Source organism: Pinus tabuliformis, chromosome 2_1 (genome assembly GCF_031772625.1).
Source record: "Pinus tabuliformis cultivar Carrire ecotype Pingquan chromosome 2_1, CPIR1, whole genome shotgun sequence".
Taxonomy (NCBI): domain Eukaryota; kingdom Viridiplantae; phylum Streptophyta; class Pinopsida; order Pinales; family Pinaceae; genus Pinus; species Pinus tabuliformis.
Window position 1 is genome coordinate 528,393,405 of NC_142299.1, and position 15,697 is coordinate 528,409,101.

Below are 15,697 nucleotides of genomic sequence, written 5' to 3' on the forward strand. Positions count from 1 at the left end.
TAATTTTATCTTAAAGATAGCAATTTAATGTGGACAAATGAACCATTATAAATATATACATATAATATCATTTATCTTTTATCATTTATCTCATGTATCTCCTAGATTGTGTTATAGTTATCTATCACAACTTTTCTTCACATTAACTCTTAAAAAATGGGCAGATCTCAAAAGTAAATTGGCAAAATAAATAGGCAGAAATGCATCTATCCTGTTCAGTAAAACAACTTGGCACCTAATAGGTGCATGCTTGTACTCCTTTAAAAAATGGGTCCATCAGAAGTTCTGCAGCAGAAGGCCTCACCGGTGCTGCTGCCAGGCATTTTTCAATAAAGTGTCTCATTTCTTGATTGGTAACCTTTTCCAATGCTGCAGGCCTTATATCAGAACTCACCTTCTTATAAATTTGAGCAACGCTACGGCATTCACTATAAGGAATTTCCAAAGTAACCATCTCCAGCAAACACATGCCGAAGGAATAAATATCTACAAGCTCATTATAATCCTCCTCATATAATTCTGGGGCCGTGAATTCCGGAGTACCGAGGACAGTGTGTGCACAACGATCATTTCCCAGGGTAGTGGCAAGACCCAGATCCCCAATCTTCAGAACGCCACTATTGCCATTCACAAAAATATTGCTGCAATTCAAATCTCTGTGAATTACACAAGGCTCATGATTATGAAGATAATGCAATCCTCCCAGTATCTGAAGTGCCCAATTCTTCAAAGCCTTCATGGAGACATGACGGTGCTTTTGGCGGTACTCTCTCAGAGTACCCGAGGTACAGACCTCAGTACTGAAATTCACCTGACTTTTCTTTTTATCGAGCCATGCATTATAGAGCATAATTATGTTTTTGTTCATTTCAACAGACGGACTTCTGCATAGATCCTCCGTATGGAAGCATCATCTAGGTTTTGCAGAGGTACCTTGTTCCAAGCAACCTCAAAACCCTCTTCTTGATCAAAAGCTCGGTATAGCTTCTTCATAGCACCACGGCCCAGCAAATCTTCGTAGCGACCATACCTACCAGTGGGACCCAGTTCCACAAAGGGCTCCCTGTCCAGTGGGACCCAGTTCCACAAAGGGCTCCCTGTCCTTATCATAGGTGTCATATTCTACACCAGGCATTTCTCCACCTCCTATAAAGGAAAGGAAACCCTAACCCCGGAATTCCAAATTAGGTTCCTCTTCTAAGAAACAACAGAAACCCTTTTATGGCTATAGGAAGACACAGAAATGGAGATTTTCCCTAAATTCGGAAGACGAACAGACACCAAAGACATAAGACTTTGCTTCCTGTGGGATTACTGACGACGCTGACAGCATTTTCGCTCCAGAGATACTGAAAAAACAGAGCCGCCAGATTGAGAAAGCCACCCAATAAATTGAAGTGTAAAAAATAAAATTGTCAGGCAATCTTAAATCAAACCAGGAAATCCAAAACCCTAGCTCTACACAGGAAAAAAAATTCTGTTGACAGAAAAGAAATCTCATTAAACTATTTTGATAAACACAATCCTCGAAAAACAAGACTGTCAACAGAACCACTGCAGTGCAGAGTTCCAAACACAGTGTTCAGGAAAAGCAACCTTATAAAAGCAAAATAGGAGCATGCAGAAAACATACCTGTCTATCTGTGACCACATAAATCGCTGAGTCTGTTCTTGTTAACCCGGAAAATAAAATAGGTCGATAACAGGCGGAGCACCTGACGATGTAAATAACTTGAGGTTGGCTTTGACCGAGAAATACCGGCTACGCATAAATATCTGTTTGGATAAATATGGGGACATTCCATAACTGAAAGAGCATTGACACATTCAGAGTAATTCTTTGGGTATGCGCTTTCCCAACTTCCTGGATTGCTTTGTTTGTTATGATGTGTGACATTGTGTTTAAAGTGGTTTATTGCTACGTGGGCGATTAGATTTTGATTTTGATTTTGATTATTTGCTTCGATAAAATAAATAGATGAAATAGATGACATCTAGTTTAAGACATGGAAGAGAGTGTTTTTATAAAATAAATATACAAAATAGATAGACATGTGTTTTTATAAAATAAATATACAAAATAGATAGACATGTGTTTTTATAAAATAAATATACAAAATAGATAGACATTTATTTTAATGAAGAGGAATAGTTTTTTTAATGAGTATATATGATTTTTTATAAAATTAGTTTAAGTTGTTTAATTTATAGAATTAGATTTTTTTTTAGAAATTTTATTGTGCTGAATTTATTTATGGATTCAAAAACATATTTTAAAATAATAAATAAGTCAATGTGAAAAAAAAACCATTTCATCTACTAGTTACACTATGCTTTTATTTAGAGAAGAATGTGTAATTATTTTAAATTATTTAAATTTTTATAAAATTGAAAATATTTATTTACAGTTTTATAGATTTTAGTAGTGGAATTGTTGTGTGAAGGTTGGTCCCTTGTCTCACAATAAAAAAAATTATACATCAATTTCATTTAAAAAATAAATTATTATTGTTATCATTATTATTATAAGTTATTAGAATTTTCTAGATGCTATATGAATACAATGTATTCAAATTTAGCACAACCTTAAAGTGGAAAAAAACAAGAAGAGATCATTAATGTTGATGTGATACAACTCTCTTTGTTCTTTATAGGTTGAACAAAATGCTAGCTGTCATATTTTTTCATGATCAATTTTAATTAATTTGTATTGTACATTAAGTAGGTGTACATTTAGGCATATAATGTTCGTTAAGATAAGGTATGGTATAACTTCTATGTATTGATGGATATGGTTAAGTCATTTAATATTGTAACATTTTTTTTAATTATTGAAATATAATTATATAGAAAGTGAGAGTTCACATTAGATTAGGGCTATGATCAATTTTTTTTTCATGACCTAAGTCGATTTGGAATTGGGTGAAATCCCTAAGGATATTTTTCCACCTTTCATGAATCTTAGATCATGATAAAACTCTACTCATGCATAAATTTTACGTGAAATTCTTATATGATTGTAGTTAAAAAGAAGGTTTGACTACAACAACATTAGTTTACAATAACATGGATGTTAGGGTCTTGGATGGAGTGGATGTATTAGCTTGTCGATATCTAATTTTGGTCACTTAATAAAATCAAATGCAAACACATAACCAACTTTGCATCTAATCAAATATGTGATGTAGCTTAACATTATGAGATTGTCGAAGCATGCAGGGGGATTATGATTGTAAAGGGATCATTCGAGGACCTCAAGGAAATTAGAAAATAAAATTCACCTAGGGACTAGGCCATATATCTAATAATGAGGTTGAAGCTCTAGCAATGTATATAGGGATCACTTTCTAAGAGGATATAGGGTAGTGTGATGTGGTGATTGTTGGAGACTCTCATTATCATAAGACGATTGAGCCACGGAAGAACTCCCTTTCATCCCCACCTTCACTTACACATTTCAAAGATAATCTTACTCCTCCAAGCCTTTGATCAAGCTCATTTATTTTAAATAAAGCAAAAATAAAACTCCCACATTGATCAAATCACCTACATATTGCGTATTTTTTTTTATCTCATTGATACAACTTCTCTTCATTGTATTTTTTTAATATACGTTTTCTTGATACCCAAGGATTTTTCATCTCAATGGAGCCTTCATAGCCTAAGTTCATCATTTTTAGGACTAGCAAGTCATTCCTTAACATGAAAACAACTCAACACAACAATAGTTTCCTCATACATTGAAAGTTGAGTTTCCTCATATATTGCAACTTTCATCCCCTTTGCCTAACACCATTTCAAAACGAAGATAAAGTGAGGATGATTTCCACTTAAACTAGGAGGGATTATGAGGAGCAAAGACATCCCCCAGCAACACAATGCCCAAAGAGGGCTTAGTCAACATATCCAACCCAAACAGTTATTAAACCATCCAATAAGCCTAGATATTAAGGGGCATGGTTCCATTCAAGATGAAGCTAACTAACCAACTCAACTAGGAAACACAACATTTAAAGGGTGCTACTCTCTTAGGGACCCAACCTTCAACCAATAAACTCAACTAGGCAACTCAATGTTTGAGATGTGCTAGCACCTCAGGGGCCCAAACTTCTATGGGCACCTACATTATTCTATTATTTAATTATGTGAATTACATAGCAAGGCATCACTTTCTATCCTAGAGTTTGTGCATACCCATTTTATATTATTTTGTAACTTTGATTGACATACATGCCTAGATTAGGGTTTTTGAATTATAGACTTTGTAAGTCTATAAGAAGGCTTCTTGGATTCATTAATAAACTGAGGAAGTTTTTCTTTTCTTCTCAATGTCTTATCTACTTTTTTGGATCAACTTCAACTTCATCTTGTGATTTCTTTATCCCTTGGATCAAATATAGTCCTGTCTTGCGGACTATTTCTCTTGCTCTTGTTTGCAAATATATTTTTATAATCAATTGAAGTGATTGGTTATGGTCCATGTGAAGGTTTGTTTCATTTTAATGGCCTAGAGACATTAATTTATCCATTCTTTTATATTTTCCAAATTATATCTTTAAGGAATTCAGATAAAGTATTGAAGGTTGCTTAGTGGTCCTCAGGGAAATGTAATTCAAACTCACCATGGAAGCTTAGTAAACAAAGGAATGGATGGAGCAAGCTAACTCTAAGCTTATGGTGTTGTCAGGAAGCAAGAACAACGCGTGGACATTGCTAAAGATGATTTGGCTCCCAAAAGATTATGAAAAAGAGGCTAAGGACATCCTTCTTGATATATTTGATACATAAGACCTTCTTGTTTATCTAGTTGACTTTGTAGATATCTCTCCTAAAGTGCTTTCAACCATCAATATATAGAAGGCTCCCAAAGAAAACTAATCATAGCAAATGTTGAAGATGTGAAATATAAGTTAATTTAATTTACTATTTGATTAATACACTATTTAATTTTATTACTTTTTTATTTGATGAGATTGTAGAACTATATCTCTACAAATTTGTGAGAAAAATAATTCAATCTGTTTTGATAATATAGAATCACTTGTTAGTCAAATTAAACCTTACTTTTAGTATGTTTAAGAAATATGTTTGGATTCGATAAATAAAATCATAATTCAATTTGAAAAAACAAAAGGTAAAAAATTTAAAATAGTTACTACACATGAATTAATTATTTATTTAAATAAAGTATGAGATATAAATAATAAAACTCAAATAATATTAAAGATAATTCACAAAGAAAAATTCATTGTAAAGGATTACATATAATAAACCAATATAGATGAAAACTAATATTAAGTTTGTTTATTGATGTTGATGAAGTTTTCTATTTCATTTATATAATCATATTATTTTATTTTCCATTTTATATATTAATTCCAAATCTTATATCACAAATACACAAAAGCAAATAAAAGTAAGATGACCTTTTTTTTTTTTAATAATGAAAAGCACATCTTATATCACAAATACAAATAAAAAGTACAATGACTTTTCTTTTTTTTTCATGAAAAGCACAAGAGTAAATAGGGATGTATCCCAACTCTTTTTTTGTTGTTTTTTTTCTTTAATTTAATTTTTAAATTTAAGTTGCTTCAATTCCCTAATTGTTTCCATGTTCATAGTTTTTTAATATTCTTGTCAGAGATCTGCATTCATTGGTATTAAGGGTTTATGATTTGGAAAAAAAAATGGTATTTTCAACTAAAATGATTATTTTTAAATAATATATATTAAAATTAAAAGTTTATTTATATAAGTTTTGAAATAAAAAAATATAAATACAATTATTAATTAATTGTATAAATAAACTAAGTTGTTTTTAGTAAGAGTTTTTGGAAGTTTTTTTTGTGGATTTTTCTTGGTTAATTTTTCTAAAATCTTACAAGAATTTAATGAAATCACAAGTTTGATGGGTAACCCACACAATCAAATTGTCCTAGGAGTTTTTCAAGGTGCTAAATCCATGTAAATTGAATTGTCCTAAGAGTTTTTCAAGGTGCTAATTCCATATGTATAGTAAAAAACCACTTTAAATAACACAAATCAAAATCTCACCTCAAAACAACTCCTAGATAAATTATTTTGATATTCCTTAAAATTTTATGAAAAAATTTAATAATAATACATTAGAAACTATAAATAACTAATTTAATAAAGTGTTTTTAATAAAGTGTTTTGATAAGTATGGTAAAAATAAATACTTATATTATATTATTTAAAATTTTCTAAAAATATAATTAATAATAATAGTTAAAATTATGAATAGTGAATTTTTAAGTCATACGCCCATGCACAAATTACATTATATATTTAACATTAAATATAATATAATATGTGTTAAATATAGTATAATATATATTTAATAGTTATATTATGAAATGGAAATTTTAATCTAAAATCATTAAAAAAAATCAACAATTATTAAATAAACCAAAAAATCATCTGAGCAAATCAACCATTATTAAATAAACAAAAAATCATCTGAGCATCGTATCAATGTATATAGTAAATAAATAATATATATCCACTTCAAATCTAAACGCAAAATATAATATATTGCATCTATATTCCTGAACAAATTTAATATTTTAATAAATTATATATTTAAATTTATATCATAAAAATATTGGAATAGATGTATATTTATAAAATATATGTTTGGATAATTATTGGGTCTAGATATTCTATAACAGAAAAAAGGTCAAAATGATTTGTGAATTGAGGTTTAGGTCAAAGTGATTTGTGAATTGCCCTTTTTGTGATTCTATAAATTTGTGATTTTTTTATTTATAGGTAATTTTTATTTATTATTTTATTTTAAATAAAAAAATATTTTATTAATTAATGATAATTTTTTAGTTAAAATTTATATTTTAATGATTTGAAAACACTTCTGTTCATCATTTTAATCTAATGGCATGATCTGGGTTTTTATCTTGTTTTCCAAAGTATTGTATTGTTTTGGTTTAATAATAGGTGACAATGTATTGAAAGTGGTTTAGTGGTTTGTTGGCAGGGTTGACAATAAGTTTTAATGAGTTATTATATTAATTGGTATTTATTTAGAGGAAAAGTATATTTTTATAAAATTATTTAAATAATTAAAAATGAAAATATTTATTTATATTTTTGTAAATTTTTAACTTATATTTTTATAAACTTTAGCAATAAATTAGTACATGTAAGTGGTTTTTTGTTTTTCAAAAAGTGTATGTTTAATTCTATCACATTATTATTATTATTATTATTATTATTATTATTATGAATGGTAAGTTTCTAGATGTTATATGAATACAATTTGTTGGAAGAGCACAACTTTAAATTAGAAAAACCAAGGATTAATTATGTATGTGTACATTCATAAAATGTTTGTTAAGATAGGTATGTTACAACTTTGATGTATTGACAAGTATCGCATTTAATCTTGTAATAATATTTTTTATTTTTGTTGAAATACAATTATATCATTTTTACATGATCTAGGTCAATTTGGAATTGGGTGACACCTCTAAGGAAGTTTTTCCATTGTTCATGAATCTTAGCTCATGATAAAACTTATGCATGAAAATTTTTGTTAGATCCTTATTTGATATGTAGTTGTAAAGAAAGTTTGTCTACAACAATATTCGCTTACTATAGCATGGATGTCATGATCTTGGATGGAGTGGATATTAGAGAATCAGATATGCACAAGAATGAAACCAAATCTTATTTATCAAAATGCTTGGACAACTAGTACATTATATAGACACACATAGACAACCTCTAGGCATTCTAGATACAAATAATTCAGATCACCAACTCACAACACAATCTACGAAGACACAATTCATGACAGATAGACTCAACACTAACTACGAGAACACAACTCAACCACACCATTTCAATGTTATTCCAACATCCCCCTTAATGGAGAAATGGATTTTCAACAATGCCTAGCTATTGTCTACATATTTCAAAGTTCATCTTTCCAAGAGGCTTGGTAAAGATGTCAGCTACATTCTCACTTGTATTACAATAGACTAAATGAATCTCATTTGATTGTATCTTTTCTCTTACAAAATGATGTTGACTTCAATATGTTTTTTTCTGGCAAGATAAACTGGATTATTTTCCAACTTGATGGAACCTTGGTTGTCACATTTGATGCTTGTTGACCCTCTGTGTTTTTCTCCAATACCTTCAAGAATCCTCCTTAACCAAATAGCTTCATAAGTTGCATTGGTCAAGGCTTTGTATTATGCTTCTGTGGATGACAAAGAAATAATTGATTGTTTCTTGTTGCTCCATGATACAATCCCTGATCCTAAATTGAATGCATATCCAAAGGTTGATCTTCTATCATCAAGATTTTCAACCCATTGTGAATCAGAAAAACCTACCAACTCAACATCAGATTCATCAGTATATAAAATATCAAAATATAGTGTTCCCTTCATATACCGAAGGACTTTCTTCGTTACTTTCCAATGGTTTTCACAAGGCTTAGCCATAAACTAACTAAGGATGCTGACATAATAGGCTATATCTGGCCTGGTAGTGGTGAGGTAGTTCAAACTTCCCACCAATTGACAATAAAAAGTTTGATTCACTTCTTCAGATCTATCATCACTGTACAACTTGGAATTCTATTCCAAAGGAGTAAACACTAGTTTTCATTCAAACATGTGAAATATTTCAAGGATTTTCTTTGCTTAGTTTCTTTTTGTGATGATTGTCGTACCAGATTCCCTCCAAATTTCAAGACCTAAACAATAATGAAATTCACCAAGATCCTTCATTTCAAATACCCGTGACAACTGATTTTTAATTTCTTCAATAATCATGAATGCACTGTCTATTATGATAAGATCATCAACATATACAGATATCAAAGAAATATTCCCATCTTCATCTTTCTTGATGTACAAGCTAGGATCACTTTTTCTTCTCACAAAACCTTTTTCATAAATGAATGAATCAATTTTCACATACCAAGATCTTGGTGCTTGTTTCAAACCATACAAATCTTTCTTTAACCTACAAAGAAAATTCTCCTATCACTAGTTTACAAACCCTCCAGGATGAACCAAATAAACTTATTCTTTTAATTCACCATTCAAGAAATAAGATTTGACATCTAATTAATGCATTTTCCAATTTTGTTTTGTAGCTAATGCAATCATGATTCTAATTGCATTCATTTTAGCTACAGGTGCAAAAGTATCTTCATAACCAATGCCTTATTTTGTGAATAGCCTTTTGCAACCAATAAAGATTTATACTTATCAATACCACCATCAACATTAAACTTTGGTTTGAAAAACCATTTGCATCCTATGGGAATTTTATCTTTGGGCAATTCTGTTAATTACCATGTGTCATTCTTCATTATGGAGATATATTCTTCATTCATTGCATCTCTCCATTCTTTATATTCTTTAGCTTCTTCATAACTTGAAGGCTCTACAACATTCAATAAATGAGATAGCAATGCATAATCTTTATACCTTATAGGTGGTTAAATTTGACGTGATGACCTCCTTAGAGTTTTACTGCTTTCATCGTTCTTTCTACTTTGTGGAGTCTCTTGTTCTCTTCTTAGAGTGTCACGACTGTTGGATGCTTCCGGCTCTTGAACCTGTACCTGTTTTTGTACCTATTGTTGTACCTATTCCTGTACTTGTTGTTGTACCTATGTTGTTCCTGTTCCTGTTTAAAACTTTCTTCTATTTTGACATAATCATCAATATCATGCCATACACATGTGATTAATTTTACCACCTTCATCTGCATTTTCATGAAACACCACATCACTACTTGCAAGAAATCTATGTGAACTAGGATCAAACAACTTGTATTCCTTTTGATCATCACAATAGCCAATCAGTGTGCACTTAATTTATTTTGCATCAAGTTATCTTTTTTCATCTTTTGGAATATGTGCAAATGCCTTGCATCTAAGAACTCTTAAATGATTCACTTTTGGTTTATATCCATAAAGTGTTTCAAAAGGTGTTTTTAGATCTAAACTTTTGGTTGGATTCCTATTTTAACATTGTAAACTTTGAAACGGGAACTGATACTGTTACCCGTTTTGTAGAGGTGGCAAAAAAATGATCCGATTTTCAAAAGTGTTGATGCAGAATACACATGTTTTTTTAAGAACATGCTTTTTGGAACTTTAATTTTTTTCATGTGCATTAAGTGGGTGAGGCTCGATGAATGGTAGTGATTTTCATCCTGATTTTAAAAAGTGTGTATTCTGCATCACACCCTTTTTTTAAAAGACCTATTTTTTGACTTTAAATTTTCTAGTGTGTGAAATGTAAAAAATTATTTTCTAAATTTGATAGTTTTTGAAGTCGTCATTGTATTCATATTTTCTTGTTCTCTATCTTAATTTCTTTTTTTTTTTAGTGGGCTTTTTATTGTTTTGCGTTTTTAAATTATAAAGTCGATAGTTTGAATTTTAGATAATCTACATATTTAGACATCTTTTCAACCCCCTTAATTAAATTTTCAATCCACATGAAATAATTGTTTCTAAAAAACAACAATTTTTAACAATGGACATAAAAAATAACCATTTTTAACATAAATATAACAAAAAAACTAAACGTTTTGATAATTTTTTGCTAGAATTAACATGTCAAAATCACAATTTTTATACAAAAATATTAACTAAAAATGGTCAAATAATAGTTTTTTTATGAATTTCATGTCAAAAAGATAATAATAACTACTTTTTTTTCAAAAAAAAATGATTAACTTAAAAATCAATGCAAAAATCACATATTACCAATATTGAACGTATAACAACCCTAATTGAGTGTTTATTCTTCTCATAAAATGTCAAAGTCAAAACATTGCAAAGCTTGAGTTACAAGCATAACTTAAATTTAATCAAGAATGTCATGTAATCCAAACTCTTCGTCCTCTAGAGTTTCATCATTGTCCTCTTCCACAATATTTTCTGTTTCATTTTGCTCGTTTTGCTCATTTTCCTCTTCTAATGGGTCTTTCATGTCTGCAAATCCCCCAATATGTGTCTTTCCATACATTCCATGTAATGGTGGTTGGGGTTCCTTTGCCTTTTTTGCCACACGTGATTCACTAAAGTCCCCTTTCTTCAACCCAATTTCTTGCATTGCATCTGGAAGAAATTGAAGAGCATTAATTCTTTGCTGAATGAAATTGCATTGTAATGGATCTTTCTCAATTGCAATGCAATTTCTTCCTTTTTGAAGGCAGCATGCTAGTGTTGTACCTAATTTTCAAGCACAAAAAAATAATGAAGTAAATTAGTACAATGACATATTAATTAAAAAAAAGAACATATTGAAATTCAATTCCATGTGGCAAAACGTACCTGAGCCAGAAAATAAATCCAGAACCCAATCTCCTTCATTTGAACATATGTCTATAAGATAGTTAATCAATAATTGTGGTTTCTGATAAATGTTAACTATCTCTCCTTTCATTTCTTTGTCTTCATATGTTAGTTTTCTCACAACAGCATCATAAGTCAGTATTTTTCTATGACTCTTTTTGTCCACCCGATTAAAAATCATAGACATATGGCTATCATCTTTTGCCCAACTATCAATATGAATGAACTCACAGTCATTTATAAATTGTTGATCTTCATTGTCAAGAAGATTTGATTTTTGCCTGTAACATAAAATAGTAAAAGTTCAATTAACTTGTACATAAATTAATTTTTCAACATTAATCAAATATACCTTTAAACATCTTACCATGTAAGCTGCATCCTTGAATTTGTTTTCCCCTTGAAGCTTGACAATAACATTGCCAACTGTGTGTCTGAATGAAATGTCACAAATCTCCATAATGGTGATGACGTCACTTCCTTAAATCCCGCCACCACTTTATTAAAAGCTTGATATGTATAAGGGTCATTATCATAAAAAATGTTTGGAATATTGAAACCATGGGGAATATCTGCAATAACGAGGGCATAATCCCTTTTTAGTATGAGTTTCGCAATGTCTTCACAGTCGCCTTGTATTACTTGATATTGAATAGTGTCTAGCCCATTCCAAATGAAATGATTAAGAGTTGGATCAAGTTCACCATTCTTAATACGTTGCTTTCTTAGTCTTTCAATCTTTATTTTTTCAATAAAAATCTTGAAACTGTCTGGTGCTCCATTATCTTCTTTCTTCATCTTTTATCAAACAAACAAATGTATGTGTAAGTTTTAATTTAAATTAAAAATAGTACACAGATGATTAAAACTGAATGTATAAATCAAGTTACCTTTTTAAATGCAAGATAAAAAGCTTTCAATGTTGATGTAGAACTTGAATCTGGATAGTTGCGTACAACATCATCCCAACTATCTTCATTCAACAATTTAACCATTTGTTCCTGAATTTTCATGTAAACTTTGTGACTGCATAGATAAAGTAAGAAAAAGTTAATATACTGATATGTATAACCAATACTACCAATAACAACATGTTTTAGTTAAAAGATAACTATAATCCTGGAAATAAGTAAAAATAATTCAGCAAACTTACTTTTGAAATTCTTCAAACATTTCTTCCAATGATAATTCCCCCGACTTCACACGAGATAATATTTTTTTGACAATTTTTTCATCTTTCACTCCTTGCATCGCCCTCCAAGGCGTGATGGTCATATCGTCTGGAAGTTGCTTCAGTTCAGGCGCTGATTTATTGTTGCTACATATCAATGGCTTAGACTTTCTGACCTTCTGGTTTTTAATGCCAATGTCTTCCCACATGCTAAAAATGTCATCAATGAAATTCCAAATATCTCCAGTTCTAAATGCCAATTGGAAAATGTTATCAACACCTCTGAATAAATCGCTAGATCTGTTGTCTTTTCCATTTTTTGAATTGCCTTTATCTTCAATTTGATAGCCTATTTCCATACAACATTCTTTTCGGAAATCTGTAGTAATATTGATCTTATCCCCACCACATTTTTCTAGGAATTCACTATGAATAAATCTAACCTTTTGGACCAAAGTCATAGACATCCTATATTCATTATCTGAATTATGATCCCATGCCACTAGCTTTGCTTCTGTTTCATTTAAACCAGCATAAATGATACATTTCATCGTTTCAAAACGTGGGTTATTAGGATATTCTTCCATCAATTGTCTTTTAGCTTCAACAGAATGGTTCCCCCCAAGCACATAATAATTGTATTCAAAACATTTTGACTTATCAAATGCTTCTTTGTTGGGAACTTGAAGTGGATCAACAAGAAGCACATAACTAACCACATGAGCATATGGATTGTACCTCATCAATGTCTTCAAGTTGTGAACATGCAGATGATGCGGCTTTCTGACTTGATATTGGCATTGTCCTTCACTTGCCTTATAGGTTTGTGTCACATTTAACTGAAATGTACGACCACCATCAACTAAGTTTCTCTTTGTCAAATTCTGTCTAATGGCATTTTGTTTTGTTTTGATAATGCCATCACCTAAATCAGCTCCTGGTGTAATGATTTCTCTGCTTTCTTTTGAAGTTTCACTAGGTTCTTGACTGCTGGTAATGACTACTTCAAGATCTTCAACTCTACTTTTTTTCGTCTTAACATTCTGAAGAGATCTATTCTTGGCCATTGTTACTTTTGGTCTTTTACGACCTTCCACAATTTCAATGTCATCTTCAGTAATGGAAACATATGCTTCATTGTCAACTTCATCGTCCTCAAAAGTAACTTGTTTACCCTTGCTAGATTTATCCACCAGAGGCCTTTTTTTCTGATTCTTTGGATGTAGTTTTGTAGCATCATCAATTACTACATTTTCCATGTTTTGCATATCTTCCTCTGACACTGAGTAAAAATGGCTGACAACGTTCATGATATCATTCTCTATGTAATGAATGCCTCCCACCATAATTGAACATCTTTCAACAAAATTCTGCCAAACAAAATATCATATGTTAATATAATCAAAGTTAAAAAATATAGCGAGACATTTTCAAAACGCAAAATAAAAATACAAATAACAATACTTACCGTGTTTTGTGTCATATCATTTACGATTTGTTTACACAACTTTGTAGATACCTCTCTCCTATCATATAATGAATATGATAGTCGGTATTTAATCCTTTCATGTGACTTGGCAGTTTTTGTAAGTACGTAAACAACTTCAGTGTTTGGTACCGAACACATATCTATGACCTTTCCCATCACCTCCAAATTTTCATTATTATTGCGTGTATCAATGTATAGATATATATTCACAGTTGTGCTCTCTCTTTCTTTCACATACCAGGCTCTTGATGGAAATTTCACCTCTTTTGAACTTTTCCAATCCGAGATTAGCTTCTTATCACTTAAAACGGTTGACATATTTGTAGGTATGAGCTCAGGTGGAGTTCGTTCACCAACGTTTTTTTGACATATTTGTAGGTATGAGCTCAGGTGGAGTTCGTTCACCAACGTTTTTTGAAGATACACCTTTAAGACTCCTTGCTCCAGAAAGATTCACAGAAATTTTTCTTGATGCCATTTTCCTAAAAAAAAAACACATAAATTGGTAAATCAAAAAATTGCTGGGCGGGGCTGGGTGGGGCGGGCGGGGTGGGCTGGGTGGGGTGGGCGGGTGGGCTGGGCAGGGTGGGCGGGGCGGGGTGGGCTGGGCGGGGTGGGCGGGTGGGCTGGGCGGGCGAGCCGGGTGGGCTGGGCTGGGCAGGGCGGGCGGGTGGGCTGGGCTGGGCGGGGCGGGGCGGGCGGGCGGGGTGGGCGGCGGGGCGGGCGGGGTGGGCTGGGAGGGGCGGGTGGGCTGGGCGGGGCGGGCGGGGTGGGCTGGGCGGGGAGGGCGGGCCGGGTGGGCTAGGCGGGGGTGCTGGGCGGGGCGGGCGGGGTGGGCGGGGTGGGCTGGGCGGGGCGGGCGGGTGGGCTGGGAGGGGCGGGCGGGGTGGGCTGGCCCACCCCGCCCGCCCCGCCCAGCCCACCCGCCCACCCCGCCCACCCCGCCCCGCCCAGCCCACCAGCCCACCCTGGCCCACCCCGCCCGCCCCGCCCAGCCCACCCCGCCCGCCCCGCCCAGCCTACCCCGCCCGCCCGCCCCGCCCAGCCGACCCGCCCACCCACCCCGCCCAGCCCACCCGCCCACCCCGCCCACCCCGCCCGCCCGCCCCGCCCAGCCCACCCGCCCGCCCCGCCCAGCCCACCCGGCCCGTCCGCCCGCCCAGCCCACCCGCCCACCCACCCCGCCCAACCCACCCGCCCCGCCCAGCCCACCCGGCACGCCCGCCCCGCCCAGCCCACCCCGCCCACCCCGCCCAGCCGACCCGCCCACCCCGCCCACCCGCCCGCCCCGCCCCGCCCAGCCTACCCCGCCCGCCCCACCCAGCCCACCCGCCCACCCCGCCCCACCCAGCCCACCCGCCGACCCCGCCGACCCCGCCCCGCCCAGCCCGCCCCGCCGACCCCGCCCAGCCCACCCCGCCCGCACAGGGCCAGCCCGGGCCGCCCCGCCCCGCCCGAGGGCGGAGCGTCGATTCCGGGAATCGACGCTCCGCCCGAGGGCGGGGCGTCGATTCCGGGAATCGACGCTCCGCCCGAGGGCGGGGCGTCGATTCCGGGAATCGACGCTCCGCCCGAGGGCGGGGCGTCGATTCCGGGAATCGACGCTCCGCCCGAGGGCGGGGCGTCGATTCCGGGAATCGACGCTCCGCCCGAGGGCGGGGCG

The 15,697-nt window shown here is 34.6% G+C and overlaps 1 pseudogene; it reads right to left on the minus strand.

The window, feature by feature from the left end:
• Positions 1–235: 235 nt before the first annotated feature.
• Positions 236–1,119, minus strand: LOC149201299 (putative serine/threonine-protein kinase WNK11 pseudogene; annotated as a pseudogene).
• Between the last annotated feature and the right edge of the window lie 14,578 nt (positions 1,120–15,697).